The sequence below is a fragment of the Mus caroli genome, chromosome 16 (assembly GCF_900094665.2).
Source record: "Mus caroli chromosome 16, CAROLI_EIJ_v1.1, whole genome shotgun sequence".
NCBI classification, from domain to species: Eukaryota; Metazoa; Chordata; class Mammalia; order Rodentia; family Muridae; genus Mus; species Mus caroli.
Window position 1 is genome coordinate 40,078,563 of NC_034585.1, and position 25,945 is coordinate 40,104,507.

At 36.2% G+C, this 25,945-nt stretch overlaps 1 protein-coding gene across 10 annotated transcripts in view; it reads left to right on the plus strand.

Annotated features, from left to right (window-relative positions):
• Positions 1-25,945, plus strand: part of Zbtb20 (zinc finger and BTB domain containing 20) — a 751,404-nt gene that overhangs the window by 316,879 nt on the left and 408,580 nt on the right. The window contains exon 1 of one of the 10 annotated variants that reach the window (XM_029470529.1): positions 19,204-24,147. The exons of the other annotated variants lie outside the window; for them this stretch is intronic. The gene's annotated coding sequence lies outside the window, so the exon portion shown is untranslated. Of the gene's footprint in view, positions 1-19,203; positions 24,148-25,945 lie in introns of those variants that run through there. 10 annotated transcript variants of the gene reach the window in all.

Genomic DNA, 25,945 nt, shown 5'->3' on the forward strand with positions numbered 1-25,945 from the left:
ATTGAGTATGTGCAGTCTACATGATGGCAGGGATTGCCTTTGGCTTCATATTGAGTATGTGCAGTCTACATGATGGCAGGGATTGCCTTTGGCTTTGACGCAGCAAAGTAGTCTCTTCATGCTGCTTATCAGTAACCCTGTATTGCCAAATGTACTTTTTATTGTATTTCAAATTTTATTACTAATACATGTAGTTTTCATTTTCACTCTGGTTATGTACATGCTTGCAGACTGTAACATCTCTAATTTTGCTTTCTGTATACAAAGTCGAGAATATTTATTGTGTTTTCTTTGATAGAACATATTTACCAATCCCTGATAAATAAGGAATTTAAAGCCTGGGGAAGCTAAATAGATCCCATTGATTACCCAAGTTCAGGAGTGCACCTATTGTTGTTCTTTTGTTTTGCAAGTGAGTTAGCTTCTCTTTTCCTTAGCTTCTTAACCTATAATACTGTTGTGAAAAGTGAGTGCCTTGCACATGATTATTGTTTCCATAATTGTTACCTGTTGTCATACTTAGTGTCACTGTGTTTAACTGATGGGCTGTCCTAAAGAGACCAAAAATCTCCTATTTGTTATAATTTGGTACAAGCCATCATATTTCATCACATGAGAGAAAATCGGCATTTATTTTTATTCTCATTTTTGTACGGTGGTTTGTTCATCCCCTTTTAACTTCTCTATAAGGTAATGGAAAGATATTTTATACTTTTACATTACATTTGTGATTCCTAATATTGATGGGAAAATTTAAAAACAGCGCACTTACAAGACAGCTTCCAGAATAACCAGCCCTGAATCTGGCAGGTGAAAGTGAAACCCTATGGGTTTTTCATCCTTTTATCCAGAGGAGCATCACATACATATATACATATACATACACATACACATACACATACACATACACACATATATATACACACATATATACATATACACACACACACACACACACACACACATATATATATATAGCCACTTGAGCTGATTACAATTTTTTTAATGATTAAGATACTAATTTTATGGTATTTCGTTCATTAATGAAGTTTTGTGTTTCCATCTATTTTTTCACTGTTAACTCACACAAAGCACATTTTCCAAGATTATTGGTATCTTCTTGTCAAGCTCCAAAGCTGTCATGCTGAACTACATGGAACCAAGTGAGGCAAGACTCTAAACACTGGATCCCTTGGTACAGTAATTTGAGAGTCTTTTGGCAACTCATTTTTTTTTTTTTTATGTTTGGAAAAGGCCCACACCATTTCATTTCTCCCTAGGAGTTAGAATAAAGGAAAACCTATTTTCTGCTGTAATAAAATACAGAAGTCTAGTTTCCCAAAAAGATCAACTGTGTGGCTGACAATTTCTAGGAAAATGATTGTGAAAGGCCATAAGATAGAACTTGAATTTTCAAAAGTGTCACAGCTAAAGGACTATCTCTAACCTTGACTTACTAAAATGGCAAGAATTGGTATTGCCTATAATTACTTCTTGTGTGACTCCGCTCTTGTGTTTGCTCAATTTACTGGGCCAAACAAGATCTTACTCTTCTTAGACCTGTAGATTTAATCTCACAAAAGAAAACACTCCTGTTTTTATAAAACCTGTTTAGCAGATCATCTTCCCTAGCTTACTGTTATTTATAATAAAAACGTATCTTAAAAAGAAATAGGACAGGAAAAGATGGGGTGATGTTTACTTTAAAAGAAATTAACAAGATGTATTTGTTTTTGTTACATCCAGAATTAAATATGTAGTTTAAAAGGCAAAATTTGATAGCAGATAGGGTGAGTGAGACCCATATGCACCAGACAACTCTCTAAATAAACAAGAACGGATCAGGAGAAATCTAAGGTCAACATTTGCCACTAGCGCTTTATTTCTGTGTAAGTATAGTTCTGCTAGACTTTTCTAACAGTTTTAAGAAAAAATAGGTTACAATTATTTGTTCTCATAATATCTAGTATTTCACTTAACAGAATTTTTATCACTGTGGAATTACTAATTAGATTGTATACTTTCTTGGGCACAGAGTCAATTCTGTCTTGATCACCATAGTATCCAGTGTACTCAGCACAGTTCAGAATCTTATACTAAAGAGGTCTCACATGAGTTTGAAAGAATGAATGCATAAATAGATATACACAAATGGATAAAATTGTAAGGGGAATTATTATTTTATTTATTGGACTGAGTGTTATTACAGGGCCATATGTATCAACTAATAGTAGGCCTTTCAAATATATCAGGAGAGGTCATGCCTTTGATGTGTATGTCACCCATCCACAGATCATTCCACTTATCTCTGCATATCAGCCAATTTTCACATTAAGGGTATAATGCTGTTTTCACAGAGATAAAGTATTTGCATCAAGACCTTGCTCAGATATTGCCTTCTACTAAAATTACCTTCATTCCCCCAGCTATGAGTAATTGCTTCTTCTCTAATGATCTCCCACAACACATTATTGAGGACTCTTTGGACTAAATTTGCTTTCAGAGTTTTCAGTGGTTTATTTAGTTGTATCTTTCCCACACTGCACTTTGTTCCTGTGCTTTGAAAAATACCATTCAAGATAAATATTGGTGCACTAAAACAGAAAATTGTTGAAAGAAAATAATAACACATATATTTCAAATTACATATATATACATATATGTATGCATAATACAGGTATATGTATCTGTATATATCTCTTTCTATCACTATCTATCTATCTATCTATCTATCTATCTATCGATCGATCGATCTATCTATCTATCTATCTATCTAAATACTTAGAGTACCTATCACAAGCTCAAAGATGAGAAATCCTTCCTCAATATTATCATATACAGTCAATTCAATTGCAGCTCTGTTTGCAGTTGAATAGGAATGCCTGTGAGACTCTTAGCTACTGTTCTTTTGAACGTTGCTGACTAGCATTTCCAGTGTAGCCACTGTTATTAATTAACTGGTTCAGGTGTTCATACAGTGCATTCTCCTGAACAATTTATTGAATAATAATTAATGGGATAATTTTTGTTCCCAGGTAGATCTCAGGATAACAGGACAAAAGGACCCTGTAGACAAATTCTTGCACAGCAGTGGGCCAGTGCCTAAGATCCTGGGTGGGGGCATGTGAGTGGGCCTTTGCTTTCTACAGTCAGGCCCTTCATTGTCTTCTGTGAATATTCTCTCATGTTCTCTAAATGAAAGTTAATGCACATGCTGCCAAGTGTCTTATCCTTCCTTCTTTTCCTCTTTGCCTTGTTTTGTTTTGAGATAGTTAGTGCCCATAGTGTACCCCAGTTTGGAATATGAACATGTCAGTCTTCGTGCCTCTTAGAAGACATCTCCAGTTGCTTTAAGCCAGAATTGACTAACATCTGAGCTTAATCCCATTTGGTGTTTGATTTTTTTTCTAGTTTGTTTTTGTTTTCCTCTTTCTCCATTTCCTCTTCCTCCTCCTCCACTTGTTATTCTCCTCCTTCTATTCTCCTTCTGAGACAATGACAATGTCTTGCTATATAAAGCCCCTGCTGCCCTGGAACTCAGTCTGTTAACTAGGTGGCCCAGTCCTGGAGCTTGATTAGAGTTGTGTGCTGCCGTGTGCAGTTTAAAATGATAACAATCCCAGACTCAATCCTATAAGCAGCCAAATGAGACCTATTTCTCACATCCGTTTTTTCTTTATAATATGACAGAATATTAGTATAAATTAATTTGATGGTACATTAAAAGACACTTTTTCAAAAGTCTTTTAAATTAGAAAATTTTACTTCTGAAATAGTTAACAGACTTGTCTGTATTGGTAGTGACAGCTAACCTTTATTGATTTCTGCATACGAGGCCCTACTCTGAGAGAATTATGTGTGAAATCGTATCAACTGTCTTCACAAAAACTCTTTTGGTGGATAAACTGAGGGACAGAGAGGAAAACCTTTGAAAGATGTATTTTTATTACGTGTGTGTTCATGCATCTGTATGTTGGTATCTGCATGTGGTTGCCTGAGTTGGTCAGAAGCATAAGATGCCACTGAAGCTGGGGTCACAAGCAGTTGTAGGTGCAGGGAACCAAACTCAAACCTCTACAAGAACAGTAAGCAGTGTAAACTACAGAGCCAACTCTCCAGTCCTGATGGGGGAGAATGTCCAAGATTAAAATATGACCACGTCAAGATTTAGTCCCTTGAAGTCTGATCCATAGCTTTTAAACAATACACGTAGTCCTTATACCAAGTCTCTAAACTACAATTTATATTTATCTGATTTCTCCAAAGCCTTTATGTTTTCTCTGTCTTTAGAGATAAGCTTCATTTGAAAGCAGATTTAAATGATTAAATAATCATCAACTTGTTTCCCTTTACACATGTTCAGAAAATGAGTTCATATTTAACATAAACAAATGGACAATTATATTAAAAACACAGGAAGGGAATGGTTGTTTAAGATGTTATACACCTGTCTAAGCTACCTGTATGTTTAGACTGTTAATAGTTGTTTGAAATGGTTGCTATTTGTTCAGGAAGAACCCGGGTGCAGATGAGAGAATGTGTTTCTGCTTAGAGCCCTTGTCTATTCCTTACCCTCCCCAGTATTCTTTTGGTTAATTCTGTTCTTCTCCTTTATTCTCCATGTATAGACATTTTACCTCAATCAAAGTCTTAAAGTAGGCTGTATTTACATGCTCCCATGCTATCTCTTAATTTGTAAAATGAGGGATTGACTTAACTGATCATAAATCTCTGGGGAAATTTTATCATCTACATATTTGAAGGAATCCCATTTTATTAAGAAAAAGTGTATAGTAATCTGTAAGCAAAGCACATCAAAAACAGCCATTGATGTAGAACATTTTTATCTAGTAATTAAATTCCACTTGTATTTTTTACAGACTTTTATTTTGAAAGTCACTAAGTTGTTTCCAAAAAACGAAATTAACTCTGTGGTTTTTTTTAATGTCTAATGTATGTACATTAAGGTGGAATTATATAAATCTATCTACTTTGAAGATGTCAGTTCATAATCAAGAAGTGTTTATTAAAAATTTAACAAAGTAACTGATCACCCAAGGCTTTGATGAATTCATGTCTTAGAAACACAATAACTTACATGTTTAAAATAACTTCTTATTCATTTATAGGAAATCCAAAGGGTCTTTTTCTTCTAAAATCTTTTGCTGTTCACTTTTAAATCCCCATTCAACTTAGCCCCACTCCAAGGGGGTGGAATTTTGCAACGAAATTCACCTTCCTGTATTGACTATGTATATGTACTTTAGGATCTGGATTTATGCTAAAAGAGCTAAGCAACTATTGTATTAGAATCTTAAAACTTCTTGTAGGTTTGAAAATGCTTGTCTCTTCAGCATCCAATGCTGCATTTTAAGAATTGCATATCTATCTAGACCAATCAGGACAGATTCTGGGCCTTCTGTGTCAACTAGTTACTCAAAACTTCCTGGGTATAATAGAGCTTAGAGAAAGTAAATAAAGGAAGAACAATGTCTTCTGCCCTCAAGGAAGTTGGCATAGGGTTATGAAGATGAATAGAAGTATTAACAAGTTCCCCCTGCATATTACTCTTAAAACCTCCATTTATATTTCATTCCCAAAATAGGTATCGTATCCGACTAATAGTAAAGTACACATAGTTTTAAAAGTGAATATGGTCATGAGACATAGTGAGTGTGAAGATGGACTTTACTGCTTAGCACAGCACAAGTGGAACTTGAAATGCCTCTGAAGTCCTGACACTTGAACTGCCTTAAGTTGATCTGGTAGTGACAGGCAATGGAAAAGAAAATACACAGGAATTCATATTATTCATGCTTCCTCAAGTGAAGGTGCAAAGAGAGAAAGACCAGGACAGTATTTACTGCCTTGAGACTTCTGCTATTGGGTACAATAATCATAAGTCAATTCTTTATTAAAATATCCTCTTATTATTTGTTTTTTAAATATAATGGTAAATATTATGTCTAACACAGTGTTCTCTGTTAATAAGAATAGTAAATAAACAACACTTTTCCTTATGTCCAGTCATCAGACTGTTTCTCCAACTATTGGATTTTATCTATTTGTTGCTTTTCAAACTGTACAAAATACAGTCAGCATTTCTTACCGATTTTCTCCAGTTTTTCTTATTTATTGAATGACTTATAGCCTTTTAAACTTGCTAGAACATGATTCCTTTATTTGCCCTAGTTGTCTAGGTTCATTGTTTTATTGTTCAAAGATTAACGATTTGGTTGTTGAAATGCTCTGTACCTCAAAAGAATCATAGGAATTTGGGTGTCTTCCTTCTTATTTTTTCTTTATTTTTTTTTCTCAATTTTTCTTTTTTGCTTATATATGTAGGATCTTTCTATGTACATGTCTATGACTATCTATCATCTATCTGTGTGCGTGCTTGTGTATATGCTTGTGTGTTCATAGGTGTATGAATGCATATGTGTATGCAGATAAGTATGCACTTATATCCTCTATGTGTGAAGTCTCCAGTGTTGATAGTAAATATCTTCAATCTCTCTTAACCCTATATATTTGAAACAAACTCTTTCACTGAGCATGGAGCATACCATTTTGGTTAGTTTGGCTAGCCAGATAGCCAGGGAGTCTGCCTCCTACTCCTGCATATGGAATTACATATCAGCCCCTTCAGCAACCCACTTTTACTGGCTTCTAGGTATCTGAATGTATGATAAAGGGCAGCAGGCATTTTCTTTTCTTGCTCAGCTATCTTCCCTGTACTGGCTTGAGCTTTTTGTTGCTGCAACTGTAACAGACTTTTAATCATAATCTAGGGTAACTGCTATCCTAAGTGGTATAGTTATACAACTCATTCTGCTGCTGTGTTTTCTTAACGAGCTTTAGTGTTTTAACACGTCTACGGATTTCTGAATTTAGGATATAACATCAAGTAAAATAAGCCAGGCCCAGACAGACAAATAGAGCATGTTCTCACCCATAAGTGAAAACAAACACACAAGCAAAAAAACAAGAAACACACAAACAAAAAAAAAAAAACCTGTTGATTTCACAGAAGGGGAAAGAAAAAGGGAGGTAAAGGCAGATGAAATAATGAATGCTGAAGTCATATGGAAAGAATAATTATCTGTTATATAGAACAGTTCATTATATAGTTTCATAAAGATCTCAAAGAGAGGATGTAATGGGTCCTAAAACACATGTACACAAATTAAAGTATAGGTTCAAATATTGACTACCCAGTTTTTTCATGTCTTCTGTGTATGTATTAACATTTGTACTGGATTCCATGAACAGAAAAATTAATGAGTTTCAGATATGAATTATGTTATATCAAATATTAAAAATGGATTTTTTTCTTTGATCAGGTAAAGGAAGTTACTAGAAGTGCAGGAAGAGGATCTTTGTTTTTATAGTATAGTATTCTCTTATCAAATATAGTTGTATGCGGCTAAAGAGATGGCTCACCAGCTAAGAGTGTTGGCTATTCTTCCAGAGGATTGAGATCAATTCCAAGTACTCATGTGGTGGCTCGCATGTGAGCCTGTAACCTGTAACCCCAGTCAAGGGAATCTCATGCCCTCTTCTGGCCTCCATGGACATCTGGTATACAGATAGTACACAGACACACATTCTAGCAAAGATACCCATACACATTAAAGATGTTTTAAAAAATTTGGTACGTGTAAACCTTTTCACTAAAGTTCCTTATGTTGACAATTGAATCTGGAGAAATGGGTGGCCATGTCTTACATAAAAATAACCAGTTTAAGAGAAAATATAAACTTATCTTACTTCATGAAATACTCAGAATAACCTTAGAAAGTTGAATGCTGCTCTCAGCCAATCATCAGACTGAGCATGGGGACCCCAATGGAGGAGTTAGGGGAAGAACTGAAGGAGCTGAAGGAATTTGCAATCTCATAGGAAGAACAACAATATCAGCCAACCAGACTCCCCACCCCCACCCCCAGAGCTCCCAGGGACTAAAACCACCAACCAAAGAGAACACATGGAGGGACCTATGTCTCCAGCTGCATATGTAGTAGAGGATGACCTTGTCCTGTGTAGGCTTGCTGCCCCAGAGTAGGATTATGCTAGGGCAGTGAGGTGGTAGTGGGGGGTGGGTAGGCTTGGGATAGGTGGTTTGCAGAAGAGAAATTGGGGAGGGGGGGGAACATTTGAGTTGTAAATAAATAAAAACCTATAAAAAAGAAAGAAAGAAAGCCGAATCCTTTTCATTCGTGGTCTTGGTAGTCTTGTTAAATGCCTTTTGTTCTCTTGTTGCCTTGATATCTTACTTCTCAACCTGGGGTTGCTTCTCAACCTTGATTGCTCTTAAGAACTTTGGTACAGCAGCATGGAATTTAGTCTCCAGTGTTGGCACCCTGATGTTTGCAGTGTATTCAACCTGAGATTTGGATGACTTAGAAATTCTGATTAACATGGTTTGGAAACAGTTACCCTGTGTTCCTTTCCTATTGCTACTGTATTACGCTACTACCTTCATCATGATATATATGGCTTATGTACTTATTCTCCAATAATTCTGCAGTCTACAAGTTTAATGTCAGTGCCAAGGGTCCAGGTAAGACCAGTATAGGAGATAATATTTCCTAGTTCTGCTGACTGAAATATTCCTTGGTTATGACCACATCACCCATGGGACAATATCTGGTTTCACAGTCACACTGACTTGCCCTCTTCTGTCTATAGGCAACCTCCTTCTGTTAAGAATGCATGAGATTTATGTGGTTGCATTAAATGCCCATCTAGAAAATTCAGGAAAACATCTCCAAGGAAAAAATCCTCAGTCTCTTATTTTTAACCATATAAAATGGTATTTATAGATAGAAGGATTAAGGTTTATGTATTTTGGAATAGAAGTGTTCAAATGTGAGCATCAAGGTTTACATGTTTTGAAATAAGAATCTTCAAACTACCTCATCATCTTTGCCTGTTCATCCATTCCCTAACCCTTGACTAACTAGCATCTCTCACTCTTCCTATAGGTCAGGTGAATAGATAGGTGGGAAAAGCCTAATGGGGGAGGGGAGGCTGACAGTGGGGAACTGACTTTGATGTTTGCACTTTGTTATTTTTAAACTGAACCAATTAAGCACAGGGCATGACTTTAAGACTTTCAGAATTAGATAAAGCTAGATCCTTGATCAATGCTCTGCAGATTTTTTTTTCACATGGTTTCTTGACCCTGATTCTCATAATTCTCATTTTAATCATGAAGATATCTAAAGAGACCCAAACTCAGTTCTGCATTCCTCAGTCTTAACCTTCTTTCATTGCTGCTGAAGGCGAGGAGAACACAAAAGGCTAAGTCATAGCTGTCAGGTCTCTGTCACACTGCATTCAGGAAACCTGGGTGCTGTTACAATTGTTTTTGAGCATTTATTCTTACGATACAGAATGAGGAGGGACACTGCAGAAAGGTGGCTATGGGGAAAACATCTGGAAGAAATCACATTGCCAGGATCAAAGGGCTCCTTGTGCAGCCCAGAGGGTCCTCCGAGTGCTCCTCAGAGCAAACAAACAATTCTCTGGATGAGTCACTGTATTTTTTTTCTGCCAAAAGCCCACATGTGTTGCAAGAGCTCAAGGAAAAGGGGTGGAGAAAGGAGAGAAAATGAAGTTAAAGGAGGCACAAAAAATGACTTTAAAAACCTATATATGAATAAGAAAAATCGTAGCATGATTATAATCTTTTCATATATGAGGCATTTTCAACATTATACCACTTATATTGCCCTAGCCTAGAGTAAAATTTTGTATAGTCAAAATATATTGAAAATCACAAAAAGAAAATGTAGCAAAGGGTTGTGGAGGAGACTACAAGACTTTGAAACAACATATCTCTAATACATGAAAATTGGCAACTGAGAGTGGCCCACACCCTAGCCAGTGGCATTTTACTGAGGAAAAAAAAAGTTACTTATGAATCAGTACAGCCATGCTTTGTTCTGCATGAGTGTTTTAATAGAGCGAGTGTAATATAAGGATCAGGTGGGCTCATGGGAATGGAACAAAAGGTTTTGTAAAATTAAAGCAAAATAATTATAGCTCTAGGTGCAAAGCGAGAATACTCCAGCAGTTGATAGCAAGGACCTGCTCAGAGCGGGAGGGGCACACTGCAAGGACCTGCTCAGAGCGGGAGGGGGGCACACTGGAAGGCTTTCTTTCTTTCTTTCTTTCTTTTTTTTTTTTTTTACTCACTCACTAACAAAGGCTTTTAATAGGTAACAGTTGTAAAGCATCTTTGAAAGTAATTAATGCACCCACACAAAAATTTATTAAAATGAAAATTTAAGGAATTGTCTAAAATGAATTAATTAACAAAAAAAGAACATCATGCCTTTCTTATTTTTTAAAGAAGGAGAGAAGGTTAAGCAGAGCAGATTTTTGTGAGATTGCATTTTAAAATGTTCTTGGTTTATTTAGTATCTGAATAGCCCTTAAAGAGAGAGTTGGCGGGCTTTATTATCCTCTCCCTTTAGAAACACTAAATAGGACCTGGCATCAAATGGCGATTAATTTGCCCCACATGAGCTTTACAGCCTTTCAAAATGGTGGCATCTGTTTTCAAACAGTCCAAAGTTGAGGAAGTTTGCAGAGACCTGTAATAAGCCGAATAGGCCATCCAGAGACACAGATGGGTTTGTGCTGTTGCTCACCTGGCCTTTCCCCAGCCTCCTAGGCCAATAGTACTCTGCTTCCTGTGGCCCTGAGGGCAAATATGTGAGGTCCAGGGCTGGTCAGTCTTACCAGAGATACTTCCTAGCCAGCCGGGAGAGACTTGAGGGGCCTGACCCTGTTTCCCTGAGAACCCTGGGCAGCTGCACTTGCTCTCCACCCTGCTGCTTTTGCATTTGCTCCCTTCTGAGATACAATTACAGAGGGAAGTATGTGCTGCCCACAGAAGCCTTTACTCTTTGCTGGGAAAATGATTCCTAGCTGATTTCAAAAGCTTCGACTTTTAGAATGTTGCTGGTGGCTATACCTCAAAACCTTTAGGTCTGAACTTGAGTGAACCTCTGAGGATTAGGAATTTCAAACCTTCCATGCTGCAAGTGGTTGGATATGCCAGCCTTTCTTACAATAGTGTCTTATTCTATTAATGCAGTATTCTAGTGTTTTCCTTGAAGAAAGTAATTCTGAACGTCAATTCAGGGAAAATATCATATGTAAGGAAGGGTGGTGTGAAGACAGCCTTCATGAGATAACATGACTATTACACAAGCTTCATAGTGATAATAGCACACTGCGTTTACATATGATTACGTATGATCTGCAGATATTTAATAGAATTACCTTTCCCTTCAGCAGATTTTAAATGTCCCTTATCAAGCCTTTGTTAATATTTGGGCTGTCAACAGATTATGTTTATTTTTTTTCCGAGACATTGAATTTAGTGCTTATGACTAATGGAGCAATGCACTGAAAGTATCTTTGCTTATGAAAAAAAGGCAAAATTATAAAGTCCAGGTGAAGGACACTGAACCTCATGGTCTGTCCATAAGCCTAGTTGAACTCCAATTTCTCTGGAATATGATTTAAAAACAAGTGAAATAAAAAAATGGTTATGGGGCTAGATAGATTGCTCAACTCATTAGAGCTGTGGCTGCTCTTGCAGAAGAACACAGTTCAATTCCTGGCACCCACATGGCAGCTCAGACTGTCTATAAAACCAGTTTTAAGGGGTTTGATCCCTTCCGACATACCAGACTGTGACATGGTGCACAAACACAAGCAGACAAAGACACATACATAAAATAGAAAAATATATAAATAAATACCTATATGATATAGTTTTCTGTTGTTGCCAAGAGGAATTATGATCAACTTAGCAGCTTACAACACTCTATTATTTCACTGTTCTCTAGGAGTTTAGCTTGGCTTTCACCAGTTTCTTTGTTGTAGGTTTCATAAGGTTGTAATAAAGGCCTGATCTGGTTATGTTCCTAGCTGGATTTAAGGAAGACCCTGCTTCTGAACTGATACTGTTCCCTGTAACTCTGAGATGAAACACCTCCTTTCCTTAATGATGACTTGTCGAGGTCATCCTTAGCTCTTTGAATGTTGTCTTTATATATCAGGGCCAACAATAGTGTCTCAAATACCATGAGATCTCTCGGACTTCCCTTCTCCCATTTATAGAATAGAAATTTAGAATTGCTACATTCCAGACCTAAAGGTTGTCTGCTTCTAGGTTGACTTGATTGAACCCACTTGAAACGTCTAGAATATTCTCACCGATGGGATGTCCATAAGCATAACCACACTTGCATAATTTTCCCAGCCATATACTGTAAGAGTATCATGCGTTATAGGTTCTTGGTATTAATTTAAGAGAATTGCATTTTGGTGTATAATTATTTTCATTCTCACAGATAATTCTGTAAGAACGCTCCATTTCTAATGTATTTTTAAACAATTCTGAGTTTTGGGGGTAGGATTGTTTCCAGAATTAAATCGGTTTACATAAACTACTAGGATTTTTTTTCCTAATATAGTTTTTAGCACTTGGTAAAAGTGATTTTTCAACTTGACTAATAAGGTCAAGTAGAAATATAGGCAACATAAATAAGGCAAGGAACTGGAGCTGACATCCACCTATGTCTGACAGCATTGCTCAAGGTTGACTCTGTTCGGGATGCAGGGTTTCTTTGGATATTAAGACCTGCATAGAGGCAAACATCTTGAATTGGGGTTTCTCTTCCACTGTTGTCTTAACTAAGAACTAAGTTGGCCCAGTAACTTAGCAACTTATAGACTTTCAAATAAGACTGCATGTCCAGAGATTAGAAAAATAACAGAAAATTTTCTAGCAAACAGGATTTCCCAAGTAAAAAATGGGGATGATTGGCATAAATAAACTGAAAATCTTCAATGCTAACTACAAATTTTATCCTAATTACAAATAAAATACGATATGTTTATTAATGTTTCAAATGTCAGAACCTGGTTTTAATTTAATAAATCTTACTTACATAATCAATTATCAGCTAAAAGCAAGAATAATTGAAGGGAGATATGTGTTTATATTTTCCCGAAAACATATTCAATTGTGCTGTTCATGTGTTTATGTTAGTTTAATATATAATTGTTTTTCCAGTATTCCTTATTGCATAATTAATAATAAAATACAAACTTAACTAAACATTATTGCTTCTCTAATAGGATAAGGAAAGCCACAGTAGCCCCATATGTGGATACATTCATAGAATGCATGCAAATACACAGAATATATATATAAAGTACATTTAGGTATATTTATTTTATCTATTTCACTTTTTAAATAGTGACTATACTTTCTCTTACTGTGTGTCAAATACAGAGTACTCTAGGGAACAAATTTTATGACTATAAACTGACATGAGGACACATAATATCCTCCTTTGTATTTCTATATCAAGGCAGTATTGATGTCAAAACAAGCTGTATGTAATGGACCAGAGAGAGTAGTAGGAGACAGCATAAGGTGATTACATCAGAATTAAATTTCCCCTTTCCTCCTTTGAATGTTAGAGATATAACATTAAGAATGTCAGTTCATCACTTCTGCCTCAGTTTCCATGCCTATAAAACAAGAAGGACACTTTTCCTGTTTAAATTTTAGGGTTGTTGTTCCAGTAAAATGAGCTAGTTAACTTAAGGTACTTAAATTAAACATTTCTATGAAAGACATTTTATTGTTTTAAACAAATATTCATGACTCATCTCATATTTAAGGAATGGTCTGTGTCATCAAATACATGAAGTCAACTGAAAATGGAAACAGATTTCTTACTCTATTTTTGTGTCAGTTGTAGTGTTCATGTTGTTTCTTGTATGTCTGCTAAGTTACTGGTTACAGAACTAAGAAATTAAGAAATAAAACTATTCAGTAAAAAATAAAATTAATATTTAGTTGGTTTTAATGTTATTTTGCTAAAGGTAATTAGGACAGTGTTAGCTATTGGTGAATTGACTAACAGGGAGGAATTTAGAATTAATGATTAAAACATATAGAATTGCTGTAATATACTTGCTTGATAATTTTCTCTATTTTGTTAATCACTTTATTAGTAAAGTTATAGCTTACTTAGTTCTAACTCTCAGCAACAATATATTAAGAAACACGGGAGCTTACTAGTTAAATTGTATTCCCAGTTGCAGTTGTGTGTGTGCATGTGAGTTGGCTAGTTGTTTTAATGTCTCATTTCCATGTCTCTAGATCCTTTTTCTCATCCATCTATTTTGGTTTGATATTTTTAAGATATAGTTTCTTTAAGCTAATAGATGATTGGGTATTGGGGTGAGTTTTAAAGTTTGTTGAGTGCCTTAAACACATATGTACATGTGTGTTTACATAATATGTTTGTATGTAAATGTATGTATGGTATGCCTCTGTGTGTGTGTGTGTGTGTGTGTGTGTGTGTTTGCTCTATCTGCAGTTGTAATTTGCTTCCTCTTATCCCTTCCTCAGAGATGAGGTTCATCATTATTTATTCCTGAAGGAGCCATAGACTCATACAACTACTGGGCTTTGTACCTTAAAGACCTGGGTAAGAGCTTCCTTTGAAGGTAACTCTACTTCTAGCCCTTTCTAACTATTGTCTTAGAACCCAGGCATCTATAACAGAGAAGAGAGGGATGACAAGAAAGCTTTCCTCCATTTCTGCTGGGCTGCCTCTTTCTCTCCCTTTTTTTCACTTCCTCCTTCCTTCTTGTCTCCCCTTTTCCTTTTCCCCATTCTTCCACTCCTTTTCTCCCTCCTTTCCATCCTTCCTTCCTTCAACCTTCTTTCCTTTAATCTTTCATTTCTTTCTCTTTTTCTTCGTTTTTCTTTTGCTTTTGACCCCCTTAAGCCAGTTTGCACATTATTGTTTTAAATGAGAGCCAACTTTTCTCTGAAAGCTAGGCTAGCATTTTCCTCATGCTTCTTATTTCCCTACTCATTGATTCTAACTCCACTTTCTCCGCACTTCACCTTGAAGCTTTCCTGTGCCCTAAGAGTACAGCTGTTCCGAAAGACATCATTTCTGTGTCAGGAATTAGGGAGGAATGTATGGGGGTTATACTAGCTCTATGTCGCTCCTGCTCCTTGTCAACAGCTGACTCCTATTGAACATCAGCTAGACAGCATCTTCTCAGTGGAGAAAATAAAGAATGTAATTGATTTATGAATTGTTTATTATATTAACAGATTAAATAAAGGTGGAATTATTTTATTCAGTAGTATAATTAATCTCCTTTGAAGACATAGACATTGCCAAAGTCAAGTTCTATGGAGACACAGGATAAGCTCAGATTACAAGTTTGAATTTGCTTTTTACTGTAAAGAGGAACTATAATGCTACATCCTTTTTTATCTACATCCAACTGTATTTTTGTATTATAGCTATTTTTTAGCACAAATAAGTTTAGAAAGAAAGAAAAGAGTGATTGTATTATTACAGATGTCTGTTGACAACCGAAAATGTTGCTAAGCAGAGTTTTCTTGTAGGATTCAAATTTTCCAGTTGGACTGATTTACTGTCAAAAGTCAAGTTGATTATTCTTCTCTGAATTAATTTGATAATTGGCTGAATAAAATGTTAATGTTTGTTAGAAAAGGTAGAGTTCTAAAGCTAGGTAAGAAAATATTTTCTAAGACACTTGCCATTTTTGTTGATTTTTTTTTCTTAAACACTCTGGTGAACCCTTCATGTAGTTATAACTTCCTGTTTCATGATGTATTTCTTTCTTGACCTACTTGCTATATGTGCATAATTTAAATACACACATATACACCACATATACAGACATATACACCACACACACACACACACAGAGGAGAAAAAGACAAAATACATTGTGAAAAAGAACAAACAAGAGAAAAACAACAACAAAACCAAAAAAAAAAAAACCCAAACAAATAAAAAAGAAAATACCAATGACAAAGAAGTTAGAAAGATCTAATAAGAGAATTTATCTCTTCTAAAAGTGATGTTTTAATTCAGTGGTGGAATAGGAATTCCACCCATGAATACCAGAGTGTGTCTTATCCCTTGAGCCTTAGAGCTGGACTTGCAGGCAGTTAGCTGCCCTGTTTGAGAGCAGAGAAACAAATGCTGGCCCTCAGGAAAAACAGCAAGTGCACTTGTCCATTAAGCCTTCTCCCTAGTTCCTTGAAGACCGGTTTCCCCCGTGATACTAGGGACTTGAACCCTGGGCCTCATGCACTTTAAGCTAGAGTTGTACCACTAAGCAATATGCCCCGCCTCTACAAGACTTCTTTGGAGATTTCTAAGCCTGGTTCAGGGCTTTGCCTTATTCTCAATACCAGCATGATTCTTGCATGCACTTACCTGTGGTCTCCACTCCTACCTCTTCATCCCCATTTAAGCCTCATTCCTATCTTGTCCCCAGGTGTCTTCACACTGAGAACCTCTGACACTTAAGTTTCTAGGAGGTTGCGTTTGACTTATGATCTAGTCTTGGATCCCACTTATTGATAGTTCTATGTGCCATGATTCTCTTACAATGTAGCTTCTTCTCTATCAGTGATGCTGTTAGGTAGCACATCCTCATTAAGATGCACATACTAAGTATATGGTGAGAGCTCCATGTTCACCTTCCTGCCTTCCCTCCAGTAAACCATTCTAAGAAGTTTAAGACTCTTGATGTTTTCTGTGGACTGCATATAACTTTGTTTTTAAATCAATGTTCTATAGAGTTACTGAAAACTACAAAAAAAAAAAAAAGACCTCTATGTACTATGTAATAAATCTTCTGTTGCTATGAAGAGACATCTCTTTTAAAGGAAAACATTTAATGGGGCTGGCTTACAGTTTCAGAGGTTTAGTTCTCTATTGCCATGGTGGGACACATGTCAAAATGCAGACAGGCCTGGTTCTAAAAAAGCCAAGATTTCCAAATATTGATCTGAAGGCAGCAGAATAAGACTGGAATGCCACACTGAGCAAACCTTGAGCATAGTTCTGTCCCCACAGTGACACAATTCCTCAAACTATGCCACATCTACTCCAACGAAGCACTAATACTAATAGTACCACTTTTCAAGGTCCAAGCATTCAAACACAGGAGTCTGTGGTGGCCAAACCTATTCAAACCACTATTCATACTTAGCCAGATTTCTTCAGTGGATATTATACCTTTCAACCTTGTTTGAATTTTATTTAGTCTTTAAGGCTGGTTATTAATACATCAGTTTCCAAAAGCTACCAAAACCAAGTACTATTAACTAGGTGTATATAAGACAGCACTGTATTCTCCCCCTTGTAAATTATAGAAGTCTGGGATCTGGTTTGAGTGATATGAAAGAGAATCTATCTGATGCCTCTCACTTAGCCTCTGGTAATTGACTGGCAATCTTTGGCATTTCTTGGCTTATAGGGACTCTTTCAATCTCTTCCTTCAGCTTATGTGACATACTTCCTATGGCTATCTATAGCTGCGTTCAAATTTCTCTTTTGCAGGATGTTGCAGGATTTGTCATATTGATTTACAAGGTCATCTTACTCCAGTATCACTTAATCTTAACTAATTATGACTTGATTTCCAAATAAGGTCAATTTTTTAATTAATTTATTTATTTTAGGTACGTGAGTACACTGTCGGTCTCTCTTCATGCACATCAGAAGAGGACACTGAATCCCATTACAGATGGTTGTGAGCCACCATGTGGTTGCTGGGAATTGAACTCAGGACCTCTGGAAGAGCAGTCAGTGCTCTTAACCACTGAGCCATCTCTCCAGTCCCAAGGCCAAATTCTGAATACCAAAGATAATGGACTTAAGTATATCCATTTTAGAACTCCATAATTTCACCCATAATAACCACAAATAATATTTGTATCATATTCCTACCACAATGATTCTATAAAGATGAATTATGAATGTATTTACAAATTGCTCATTGTTAATTAGTCTAAGGTACTTTCTCCTTCCCTCACTTTCTCGACTCTTCTTCATTCAGAGATGCAGAAAAATATTTTTTAACTGCTAGCATTGTGCTTTCTTCTGAAAGTGTTCCACTTCTTACCTAACGTGAAGAGGGATCCAGAGCACCAGTTACCTGGACATTAAGGAAGGATGGATGGTTCTAAGGAAAGAGCTCCTGGCAAGTAAAGGTCCAGGTTGGGATGCCATGCACATTGTGGCTTTTGCTTCACTCACTTAAGGGACTCTGCTTCCTTTTGGGGTATTAGAAGATTTGAGATAGGCCTATAGTTTATATTGTAACATTAGAGAATTGACATACGATGTGAAGTTACTAGACTAAAAAATATCTGACATAAAATGTTGGAAATTGATTGCCTTACTGAGTTCTTGCCTTTGAACTTACCCATTAATATAGGAAGAACCCTCCTCAGAATTGAGGAAGGTATGAAATCAGAGTGGACGGTGAATCAAGTTTTTGTTTGCAGTATCTAGCATACTTAGGTTATTCAATAAATAAAATAAATTAAGATCAAAGGCTATGAGTGGGTGAGGAAATGTGGACTTTTAGTCGTAACAGGTTGTTCTCCTGAGCCGGATTCAGGGCCTGGAGCTGCAGGTGCTAGTCTACCAGGGTGGCCTGTGTGCATCTCTGGGCACCACGCTGATGAGCCTCCCACTGCACTTCTGATTTTGGCAGCCACAGCGGAATCAGCTCTTTGATCCTTGGAGTGGCTCCTGCCACAGTAAGTGGCTCTGTTTGTTTTGTCCTTCCTTTTGGTCATTACTCCCACCTGGCAGTATAGGACAAAAAATAGGAGTGGGAGAGAGTCATGAGGCACACTCAGGAATATGGTCTGCCAAGCATGAAAAGCTACTTAAACTGTTCTGGTTCTAAGAGAGCATGGATAATCTTACTGCCAATTCATTAATGAATACAGGTTTTTTTGTATATCATACAAAACAGTCTACTAAAAAGCACATCTTTTCATTCTGCTTTCTCTTCACTGAGGTCTTAGATCCACCACCAGATGCATCCAGCTACACAAATGAAAGGTATTACTACTCCTCTTCTCTTCATAGCCTTCCTGCATAAGTGTGTGAGATACTTGCAAACATCTACTTCATCTTATGCTTTGGTACTTTAAAAAATGGATTCTCCAGCATATTTGAAAATCAACCTGGATGCCATATTTGCATAAAATATTTCATTTCATTATATATTTTATTTACAAATAATTCTATAAATTTATCAATTATATTATGCTATTCTGATCTATGTATACATTGTGAAAATATAAGCTGTTAATATGTATTTAATATTTAACATATTCATCAATTTTCCTGCAGGACACTTTGTTTACTGTTTCAATAGATCTTGTAGTAGTCTCAGGTTACTTCAATACATTATTTGAAAAAGAACATAAAATGATTATACCTATTTTATACTGAGGTGTTGAATGTGTGAGTTAAAGTTTCACGAGGCAATACAATTACATTCTTACTAATTCTTCATTCTGACACTCTGGAATTTACCATATTTAGTTTAACATTTCTTTTAAGGTGGTCAAGAAATAAGAGAATACTAAATGGCTTATGGCAAATATTGTAGAAAATGTACGGTGAAGATAGGATTCCATTAGTCTGGCTTGGGCCTCTTTAATATGTGATCTATCTATAATTAGTTTTCTAGCAAGAAATGTGTCCAACTTTATATAATCCTGATTTTCACATGTATACATTTGTGTACATTTTTAGCCCTCAACTATCAACTAATTATATTCCTCAATTTAACTGATTAGTTAATTCAAAGATGCTTGTCCAGGTGTGGATCTAACTGTGGGAATGGGTGACTTTGTCCCCTTTATTAGCTAATTAACTGTTTCTAGGCAGCAGTTGTTTGTATGCATGAGTAAAATATATGACTTTAGAAGTTATAAAGTATATGGAATTTGTTTAGGATTAATTATGCAAATGTTTAAATGCCTACAATCCTTGTGAGTGTTGTTTCCAGCCAGACACTGATATTTCTTTACAAAAAATCTAGAGATTCAGATAGTTGGTCAGAGTTGAGACTTAAGATTAAACTTCACTGACTTGTTCTTACAAATCCAGATATCATAGAGAAAGAATACATGACAAGCCTGTACTTTGTACAAAATACAAATTATAATAAAAAATTAAGCATTTTCTAGAAAATTCTAAAATTGTGGGAGCCCTGCTTAGGCAGAAAGTAGAATATAGGTTAATATTTAGGCATCCTCTGCTTTCCTGATATACACCTGATCTCATCCAGAAACTGTCAAATTAGGAACATTAGTGAAGAGTCTAGACAGTCTCTACCTAAAGTTAAAAAAAAACAAAAAACAAAACACAAACCCACAAAAACTACTTGACTTACACAAGAAAATTAACAAGAGCCTTCTTAAAGCTCTTCATTGACCACTCTCCACCTCTATAAGAATATATACATTTGGCCTGAAATTAGTTGTATAACCATAACTAAACATGTTATTATTAAATATTGTGTTCATGAATATTTGTTCCACAGTTTAGGTCAAGTATTGATGGTTCTACTAGGCCCACTAGTGTCTAACCAGAGGCATGTGGAGAAAGCATCAGCTTGCCCAGGGATGGTGAAATCCTAACACTGGCATGGGGGAGATCGTGATCATACGGAGGGGTGGCTTCTTCATGTAGCCCAACCAAGCTGTTCAGTCGTCTTAGCCACGGTGTCATGGTGCATCTAGGAAGCAGCAACAGGTCTACAGAGTTTGCTCCAGAGAGCAATGGCAACACAGGAACTCTGCCTTGAAAACACCTTAAACAAACAAACAAACAAACAAACAGATAAATGACTCAATAAGTAAATGTTAATATGTTAATTTATTGTAAAAATAAGAATTTACTATAAACCTGTATTCCTGAGTCTATTTTTTGTCTGGTAGGTGTTTCCTTAAAATAACAACTTCAGCCATATTATAAACATCTTCAAAAGAAAACTGCCAGGGTACCAGATCCAATTTGTTTTAACTAACTTATTTATATTTATTGTTTAAGCAAGATTTAATAACGCCATGCATCTTTTGATCTAATAGTAAATCTTGATTGCATGTGTTGGTCTCTGAATAGTTAAAACATCATATGATATGCATTTCTCAATGATTTCAGTGCTATCTGTCTTAAGTGTGTTTATTTTAGTCCTTAATAACAAACTGCTTTACTAGTAAGGGCACTGAGTATCAGAGAAGAGAAATAATTTGACTCTGTGTATACAGCTAGAACTCAGGCGTAGGCCTTTGTGAAGCAGTCTCCCTTCTCTCTTTTTAAACCACCATCCTTTCTGTGTCTCAAGATTCTCTCTGCATTGTTTCCTAAAAGTGTGTGTAATGTAGTTTGAATAAGGGCAAAGAGGAATTGTGTCGTCTATTTTTGTTTGTTTGCTTGTCTGCTTGCTTGCTTTAACCACTAGAAACCATGTCCAACACAATGGACCTGTCTTTTTTCCCTGTTGATGTAGCCTGCTAGCCTGCAGATACCACATTATTATATCCCAGTTCATTTGTAGGCATACATTTACATTCACTATTAAATTCAAAACTATCTAAATTTCCTAGATTATTAAAATATTGTAATTGTTATATGTTACTATGCAACTATAATATAATAAGATTTTGGTAGATATTTGTTACAGAGGTCTTTATATTTAGGATTTTAGTGTACATCCAGTTTACTATTTGTGGAGTTTCATCATCTGTTAAATAAAATTTGAAATAGGACCTACCTCAGTTCTTCTGATGATTAAATGAGATACTTTTCTGAATATATGCTTATATAAAATTGTACATCAGTTACCAACATATAAGAAGTACTCAATAGTCTTAATTATTATTATACATAAGTGTTACATGAATAGATAGTACAAGCTTGATAAATATTTAGTAATTGGGTAAATGAACGCTACAAATTCTTTAACTGGCCATGTATGACCAGTTTGTAAGTTAGGTATTCTAGATGCTTCTTTACATTCTGAAAATGATATAAAACAATGTTCAATAGAATTGAGAATGTCATCCAGTTTCCAAGAGGATTTACAAGCTCTGGCTGCCACTTTAGGATAGACTGTTCCCCACCCCACCCCCTTATCATTTGTAATACATAGCATGTGATCTCTGACTAGAATGTATCTGTGACCACTAAGTAAATACATAGTTTCCCTTCTTATAATAGCCATGCAAGTATGATTTACCTGCTGACACAATACAAACAGAGTATGCATGTATGCATTTGGTGAACAAAAGACAAATGAGTAAGAAAACAGGAAAACAGGATGTGCGCCTACATCCTCTACTTGCTTGGGATAACAGGAATGCATTGATAGTGAGAAGGACAGTGCACACTCCTATTTGTGCCTGTGTTGGGGATGCCATATACCATCCTGATGATGGCAGTCATCATGGTTTGAGAAGGACTTTGTTCCTTAATAGATTTGTTTTTAAATCCTGAGCTGTTTACTATCTAAGGCATTTATCTGAAATTACTATTCACTAAATCCCTCAGTTCCTAGAACTGTTAATCTGATTCTAGTAATAGTTTTTTTAAAAAAGGTTCAAAGGTTTGCCTGCCTGTAGAATCTTCTTCCCTACCACTGACACTGCAATTCTACCTTTAGATGCAGTTAGTGTGTCATGTCTACGAGCCCTGTTTCATGCTTTCTTGTATGTTTGTGCTACACTGACAGTTTTCTGTTTAGAGGTGAATGTTTTCTTTTAGGCTGTAGTGATTAAAGTATAAACTTCTTGAAGGTAAAGCCTGTGCCTTATTCTCTCAATTCTGGTATTATCCAGTTTCTGATACAGAAGAGATTGTCGATAAATATGTATCTAATAAATTAATGAGTTTGCCTTCACACACATCAGATAAGGGACATGACTATAATCTCCTCTGTGTTTTTGTTTTTCTCCAGGATTTGTGAGCCTTTTGAAATTAACTATGGACATATTGCTATGCTTCTGACTTGTCTAGTTGCTTTGAGGGATATTTCTTATTGTTGAAATGTCTTTTTTTGTTAGCAATTGGCTGTTTTAGTTTTTTGTTTTGTGTTGTCCCACCTTGTTTACACTGTGGGTATGTTTTAGAGCAGGGCTCCCCGTGTGTTGTCCATGAGTGACGGCGTGATGGAGCCACATGGAACAGTGTTCTTAATTCTCACTTCTGTTTACATGCTACCTGCTTTGTTGCCTTGTTCAAGCACTGTTATTGATGTGCTTTGAAAAGATGTGTGGATTGTGTCAGCAAGCTGGGAAAGTCAGAGTTTTGTTTTTCAGCCAAAATTCTTAGGCCTTAATAAAATATGTGATGCATAGCTTAGAAGTCAATAAATGTGCCCTACCTGAACAAACGCTCCATTGTTACTTTACTGTTTTGAGGTCCATCCAGGCCTGAGGATTTTGTTAAAGGCTAACTGAAATGCCCAGTATCACCCAGCCTAGCAAGAGAAAATCTGACACTCACGACTTGTACTTCTGTGTTCCAGGCTGTTACACAAGCTCACTGAGAAGTACTGTATATGTCTGGTTTCTCAACTTCACCTGCAGTAAACTTGTGCAATCCTGGGGCTAGAGACCTCCTTTGTAAATGTTGTCTATCCAATAATGGTGTTGGCACCTGGGAGGCCCTAGCAGATAAAAGTGGAAGAACATATGGCTTCCATCTGAATACAAATTGGTGGACATAGTGTGGTAATTCAGCTGTGATGTCCTCTATACTGTAATCTGAAAGAGTCTGAGTAGATGTGAATCTCTCCCACTCCTCTACACCCCCTTTCCACTGTGTTTTGATCGCCCTGAATTACAGCCATCCTGCGTCGCCTTCTCACTGTGTTATTTGTGAAAATGGCCAGCATGAGGAATTATTAATTAAAGCTAACAAATCACCCTGACGAGCTGTGCCCTGGCATGGCTGAAGGTTGATTGGCGAAAGTGTTCTCCTTTAGAGAAAAGACTTTTTGTGCTCGTGACGCAGTCAGGGACGGATTATTGAATATGCAAGTTAGAAGAAAAATCACAGGACAAGCAAATTGAGTATTTACTGGCAAATAATTGCGCTCTTAAACTGTGGCTCTCTTCCTAAATTCTTAACATTCCCGAGGGTTAGAAAGAAACACAGAAAAATGCATCGGTACAGAGTTCATTTCAAAAAACCACCCATAGACTGATGTTTGAGGCTTGTGCAGGTAAGTGTGATTGTGTGTGCATGGGAGGTGGAAGACCACGCAGAGGATGGGGAGTGAGTGCTCTGTGAGGCTGCTGAGTTGTTTATTCAGCTCAGCATAGTTCTAAGCTGAGAATTTAGTTTCCGTGCTGCATTTATTGTGAAAGTGAGAGTCGTGAAAAGGAAAGGGTGTTTTCTCAAGTTGTTTGTCTTTATCAGCAAAAAAAAAAGTTAACGTTTTATCCCAAAAATAGTTTTCATTTTGCTCTGATATTTGTGACTATGTACAAAACGATGACTGGATTCAAAGATCTGTTGTTATTTTCAACATTGTTAATTATGATGCGTCTTAACAGTGTCCCAAACACATGTGGGGAAACTGTTGCATGGATTTTTAAAAGTAAACACTGTTTCACATTAGGACCTAGCTAGTTAGTCCGTGTTGAGATTTCTACAGGAACACGAACGTTTGGAAGTTGTTGTTGGCTTTGAGCTCTTATAGTAACCAAAATGTTCTTTGTGTGTGTGTGTGTTTGTGTTTGTGTTTCATCTGGAATGTTGCTCAGACTCCTTACTTTTGAGGTCATTGTAAGATATAAGAAACAACTTTAATGTCTTTTTCAAAACTAAATGAAAGGCATAGAAATATAAAAGGAGATGAAGGCTCATGTATAAAATGTAGACATTAAACAGATATATTTTTTTATAAGTGCAGTTAGATTATGTAAAAAGCATCCAGAAATATGTGTATGTACTGGGGATGTATTAAATGTTCTTTGAAAACTTAGAAAAGGTGCTGTCATCAACAACAAGCTGTTTTTGAAATGAGAATAATTGGCTGGTGAAATAGCATTTTAGGCTTATAATAACTATGAGTAGCATGGATTTAAAACAAAAGCATAAATGTAATTTAGACTAAATTAACTAATTAATAAATGTAAAGTGCTTTAACAATAAAATATCGACATGATAGGAATAGGAGTAGGAATAATAAAAATGGAAAATCCAGCAAGTACACAGAAATTAAACCACAGTCAACTGCATTCGCTTTCAGAAACTCACCATTTTAAAATATAAATAAATAAAACAGACTTTTTTTCTGCCTTCTAATCCATTCCTTGAACTAGAAAATATGTGATGTTCCTTACTCTATTCAATGTTACTTCAATATTAGTTTGTTTCAATATGTAGAATAGAGCTGCAAAGAAAGTTTAGAAAATCTACTTTGTTTAAGATTGAATTTCCCCTCGACCAGATTTCCTCAGATTTCATGAGGCAGCCTCTTTAAAGTTTTCTGTGAGTATCAGAGGCCAAATTTGGTCCATTATTTTGGAATAGCAAAGAGGGCACTTAAAGCATATGTTCAGAGAACAAACCATCTGCCTTCTTTATTACGAGTATCACAGCATATGAGGAATTGGAAAGGCTTGAAAAATTGAGCCAGAGTCCTGCAGAAGATCTTTATACTTAGCACGCTGGATTATAGAATAGCTTAGCATGGCCACACATTTGGTTTTTTAAGATAATACTATTACTACCTCTGATACATGGGCAGTAATGCCAAAGTATTGTAGAATGACATGAACTCATGACAAGGTATTGGTGATCTGCTTTTGGTTGAGTCTTAAGCTTGTTGTTGGAGAAACTCACAGTGACTTAGAGAAATAGAAGGTGGTGACTGTTGGAACAAAAACACAGTCCAGCTGCTCACCTCTGGAGTTGCAGAAGGCATGCAGAGACCAGACTCAAGCACTGCTGTCATCCCTCTGATGTCAGAGGCGTGTGGATCAGCTTTGTTGCTGTGGGGGAAGTGGATTGCA